We start from the raw sequence: 5,761 nt of genomic DNA, 5'->3' as shown, positions 1-5,761 counted from the left end.
TTTAAAGACATGAGTATAACAGGAAATAACCCGTATACAATTGAATGGTTTAAGATGAAACAAGATGACTCAATGTTGGACAGAGGGTCCAAAGAATCTACCCAGAAACATGCCATTTCAAGCTGCGTATTCGAGCTTGAGACAAAAAATGGTCAACTACTGGACAGCCCCCCTTTCCCTGAGATTATTTGACTCTATGTCAGTTTTGAATAAATTCACTTTAGGGCACAAATTCACATTCGTTATGGTTGATCAAACAATTTTGGACACAGGCATGAAGAAGGAATGATTACAAATTATGAAAATGCAAGATTAAGATGAAACTCTATATATACAATTATGTTGTGTAATGTAAACCCCTCTAGCCCTCTCTTGTGAAACTCCATCTCACAAATGAAAACCCCAGAAAAGGAGGAAGATGGACAGAAGTGACAAAATTGTGTTTATAGAACTGCATGGTAAATCATTGAACATGTTTTTTATGTTTGCTCAATGTTTACATTTAAAACCAAGAGACACATTGCTTGCAAGCATTGGACTGTTTTTAAATTTGTTAGTGAAGTCTAGATTTATTAACTGTAAACTTAATAATTTATTGAATGTCAGATCAAATCAAGTGTGACTGAGGAGAATAAAAACATTAACAAATAAATCACAAACAATGTAACAAAAATAATAATTCAGATATATATTGCAGGGAACAAAATAGCAATTGAAGGAATTTTGAAAGTAGATCACTTTCATACAATATTAACAGTATTACAATAACCAACAATTTAGATTCATGTTGAAATTACCCATTGGGTTGTTTGGGGTTGAAGGTATTGAAAAGAAACACAACACAGGGGTTATTCAATTTACTTTTTTTTTATAATTGAAATTAGCATTTCTTTTTCTTTTTAGACAAACTCAAACACCAGCGCGCACAAACACACACTGTAATAAAATGCAAGTTTATATGCACAATTACACGCCCCCTCCTCCTTTTTTTAGACTACACTGACATTTTCTTCATTTTTTGTCTGTTGCCATGAATAATTCACTGATATAGTGTATAGCAGATTAAGGCTTTCTTTTGCAGTTGCTTAAATTAATCATCAGTTAAAATAAATAAATACAATGCATATTGCACTAAAAGAACATACTTTTAGCCACTAAAAATCCCAAACTGTGTCAACATTTTTTTAAATCCAAAAAATCCTATTTAAATTTTAAAAATCTGTTAAATTTTAAAAATCTATTTTTTTATTTTCAAAATGCAAGCATAAGTGACTGTTTTCCATTTTTTTGTGTGAAGTCCTCTCATTTGGCTTTGCATTTGCTTTTTTCTTTCATTTTCTGTGACAGCTTGATATAACTCCTATCTGATTTTCATTCATTCTTCTTGTTCTTTCATTTCACCATCCGCAGCTCAATTTTTCCTTTTTCATTCTGGAGAAAAGCATTTACCTGCTCGATCCTACTGAGGAGACTTTCTAAAGATTTTATTTTATCTGGCAGCATTCAGTGCATTCAATTACCAGCTTTGGACATGTCTTAATATTTGCGTTAACAATATCAGGGGGGTTGTTAGTTATGTTTTCGAAGTAGCGGACTGTTTGTCAATTGTGTTTGTGTTCATAAAAATTTTCTTTGATGAAAGCTCCTGAACAGTTGGAGTTGTACTATTTTTCTTTTTTGTGTCCTTTAGCAAATTATGGTTGTATTCAATAAACAAAAGATCTGAGTTTTGCAACTATGATGCAGACATTGCAAATTAATTTGACCCACACAGGTACAAAAAACTAATCTCATTATCTATCTGCCTCTCTTTGGACAAATAATGAATGAGATCTATAACATTTTCGTAAGTCAAGCTTTCATTTCCAACTTAATTAAACAAGTACAAGAGGTTAAAAATATTCATTGATCAGTCAATGCCACAAGCATCCAGGAAAAAAGACACAGTTCACTTTCAGTGGCCTCAGCAAAAATCCACACAGAATGTCACTTTCCAGAGTCAGTGTTTTCTGCACCACATTCACACTTCCTGACCACACAAATGGTGTCAAAGATGAGTTTTGAAAAAAGTTTCTGAAACCACTCCTTTTCATTTTCCCTTGTTCTCCAACTAAGTGACGCATTACGAAAATCTTGTTGGTAGCAGGAACATCCAGAGGGTCTGGCTTCCTCCCTTTTCCAAGATGAATCATTGTGGCACACAGACCACTGTACATTTCTGCATCTGTGGATTAAATTCATAAACAAAAAAGTTAAAATAAATTCTGAAGCACACTGGCCATTGTAAGTTTTTGCTTCTGTGGATCAAAATCACATGATACGGAACATTTAAATTTTAATTCTGAAACAATGAGGGGTATTACAATTTCTAGATAGAAATATTTAAAACTAATTTTTCTGCAACTGTAACCTTTATCAAGCATCTTAGGGCTAAAAGTTCTGAGTAAAAATAAGTTGTGAAATAATGACAATGACGTGATTAATGTGAAGAATTACTTTTATACCAATATATTCTAAAACTGTACACTGGAAATCTAGCACAGATTGTATCTCATTCCCTAACATGCTGTGAGTAAAAAACACCAACATTTTTTTTCAGTCTTAGAAACCACTGATAAAGATTTGAAAGTCAATCCCAGCTTCCTCTTCTCTGTAAATACGCTTTGAGATCTACAATTATTTGCATGATAGGGTGAAATCAAATATTTTGAAATGCTAAAAAAAAAAAGCTAATTTACAGCAAAAATTGAATGACATAGTGGGTTGGAAAATAATATCTAAACTCTATCCAATTACCCACAAGTACTACGAGAGAACTTACCAATTGGTTTCCAAATTGCACTCCAGTAGTCATTTTGTGTGTTGCAGTGTCCGAAGAGGCAGCATCCCCACCAATGCTTGTCCCGTCTATCTTGTCAAAATCCACCCTGTAATGTAAATCAGGAAAAGAAATTCAGTCAAAACTGTTGGGAAGAAATACATTACTGGGTATGTAAGTATATAATATATGTGAACATTAAATGCTCGTACTATTATAGTACGGCCAAACATTCGTAGTGCAACTTATTGTCAAATTTACCTTAATACCAAACATAGACTCTCCAACTTTTGCACAATGACTTGTATCAATAGTTTTTCTTAACAGATCAATATTTTTGTACACACACCTGTTACTTGTATTCTAGAAAATTCCTAAAATAATATATGTGAGGCAGCGTGGTGGAATCAGGCTCTCATCAATTTTTGGGCATGTAGAGTTATTGGTGTCATCTTAAAAGCTTGTTCACTTGTCTTTATTTGGATGAAAAAAATATCCATTTATCTTGAATACAAGTCGAGATATTAGCGAAAGAAGGAGGTGGGGGTCACCTGTTTTCAGAAGTAAAATTAGAGAGAAAATGGCCGCCAAAGATTAGTTATTTCCTTAGCTAAAGAGTCCGTGGTAACTGAAAATTTACATTCTTTGTGCTTTTAATCAACGCTTTTCAGAAAAATCCACTCAGAAATGAGTTCTTTAACGGGCATGAAAGGTGTTGAGCCAAAAAACAAAAATTTTTAAAAATTCACAAACCTGCGAAAAAATGCAAGTTTCTTCACTTTGATTATTTTGACGAGAGCCTGATTCCACAACGCTGCCTCACATATACTAATTGAAATATCAAGTGGGTGGTTTTTACAGATTCTAAAAGGTTTATAGCTGGGGCAATATTGCTTTTAAAAGCTAGTCTGTCATCTTTTTCTAATCGTGACATTATATGCTTATTCTGCTGCACTTGTTCTGCAAAAAATGTGTTCACTATAAAATTAATTTCTTATAAAAAGTTTTGCCATTGGAAAGCTGTGATGTTCCAAGTGGCACAGGTTTAGATTTATAGTATTTTATATAAATTTATGAAGCAAAGTTTTTAAAAATCTTGCCTCAAATGTTGAGGAAAAATATAAATATTAAGTTAAAAATAAAATTGATACAAATTGTGGAACAAAGTTACAAAGTATGGGTGACACAGATTCACCTGTTAAAGAGATATAAATCATACATTTACATTTCACTTTCTACAGGAAAAAATACTTAGTCAATTAAGTAAAAAAAGCAACTAAATTAGGAAGTTTGGGTTGATATTTGTCGTTGTTTTGTTATTTGTTGTTATCTCGACAAAGATAAATATCGAAAGTAAGGGTGGCCATTTTGTTTTCTCGATTGAAAATCAGTTGGGGGAAGTCCCCTATTTTCAACAGAGCGCAAAAACAACATCTATTTCTCCTTCAGCTACTATAATCAGATCAACATCATAACATCACAAAATTAAATTAAAGCCTTGCGGAACTGAACAGACCTTTTGGCTTCAGGGCAGCATCCGTGGTAAGCCTTAAGATTAGGCAGTTTGATTTTTTTTAAAAGAAATTAGTTTGAGTCTAGAATTACATCTCACTCTCAGGTGATAGAGGGTGCTGTACGTAACTTGCACTAAACCTTTTAAATTTCGAAAATATTTTGCGGCCAGTTTGTTGGCGGTACAACAGGGTAAATTTACAGCAGTTTAATATGGATCGTTTAATAAATGAGATAGTTGGCGGATGGCAGATGGGGGTGTAAAGGCTTAAATACTATGTTTTTAGTTTTAATAAGAGTTTTACGGCACTTGCAACACAATAAGGTCATCATAAAGGAGGAGGAGAGATCAAGGATGATAGATGTTTGATAGGAAAGAAGTTCAGAAGCAAACCACACCAGAGCACCTGCCAACCACCCACAAATACTATGTTTATAATAAGGATAGTCTTGTCATAAATTGGCAAAACCCGGCGGTAAGTGGGGCTGGCAAAATATCCAGGTTCGACTGTGTATAATATGTACGTGTGGATGTTCTTACCGTAGAGTCGACTGCTTCACTGATTATAAGAATAAATTGGACCTCAGTCAGGCTGTCTCAGTCTGTGTATCCACAGGAATAAGGAATCTGGAAGAGAATTAGATCTAGATCTAGTCAAAATGAATGATGTGTAGAATAATAAATAATAATAGGGATAGCAGAAAGGACCTAGACATTATGCAAAACTAAATAATACTCAATATGGATAACACACTTCTTACTGACTTCTAGGCCTACTTCTTGCTGGTCAACAAGGTCAAAGAACTGAACATCAAGCTGTTTTCACTAATTGACGCACAAAGTCAAACAGGAAAGCGATGATTAAAAAAATGAAGTGAGCCGTTGGAGGCTATTCGGATTCAAATTCCAGTGCGCGTGCGCAATCACCGGTTGTACTGTAAGCAAAGTCTACTAGATCTACACTCGAGTCCGAATAGTCTCCCGTTGCTATTCAGACTTTTAAACTACTGGTAGGCTATAACATTGCGGACTTGCGTTTCACGACTACAAAGGGATCAAAACATAAAATTCATAATCAGTCCTAAATAAGACAGCCCCCTCCTCCCCTTTCTCTCTCTCTTTCTTTTACTTTTTCCCTCTCCATCTTACTTTCCCAGGCCCGCCATCGTAGAAATCGAGGAAGGACAAGGTCGAATTGCTTGTCTGCTTCACATCCAGTACACCTAGATCTAGTGATTGCGCACGAGCATTGGAGTTTGAGTCCAAATAGCTTCACGTGATCTTAGGCCTACGGTATCTTTATATCTAGAAGATTTCTAAATCTAGATCTAGATCTAGATCATTCTAGACTTCTAGATCCTAGTCTAGTCTAGCTTAGGCTACTTACCATAGAGTCGACTGCTTCACTGCTCATAAAAATGGGGGGGGGG

General features: G+C 34.7%; 1 long non-coding RNA gene across 4 annotated transcripts; it reads right to left on the bottom strand.

The window, feature by feature from the left end:
- Positions 1-1,329: 1,329 nt before the first annotated feature.
- Positions 1,330-5,761, bottom strand: LOC101850848. Of its 4 annotated transcripts, none has more exons than XR_221022.3 (4): positions 5,719-5,761; positions 4,872-4,958; positions 2,822-2,927; positions 1,330-2,224 (listed from the first exon to the last, which is right to left on the bottom strand). It is a non-coding gene; the product is annotated as an uncharacterized LOC101850848 (long non-coding RNA). The 4 variants fall into 4 exon arrangements; XR_004859208.1 differs by lacking the exon at positions 5,719-5,761 and adding an exon at positions 5,086-5,289; XR_004859207.1 differs by lacking the exon at positions 5,719-5,761 and adding an exon at positions 5,093-5,289.

This window comes from Aplysia californica, unplaced genomic scaffold (assembly GCF_000002075.1).
Source record: "Aplysia californica isolate F4 #8 unplaced genomic scaffold, AplCal3.0 scaffold00795, whole genome shotgun sequence".
In the NCBI taxonomy this organism is placed as follows: domain Eukaryota; kingdom Metazoa; phylum Mollusca; class Gastropoda; order Aplysiida; family Aplysiidae; genus Aplysia; species Aplysia californica.
The sequence above is the reverse complement of the archived record's forward strand: the minus strand, read 5'-3'. Positions and strand labels throughout refer to the sequence as shown.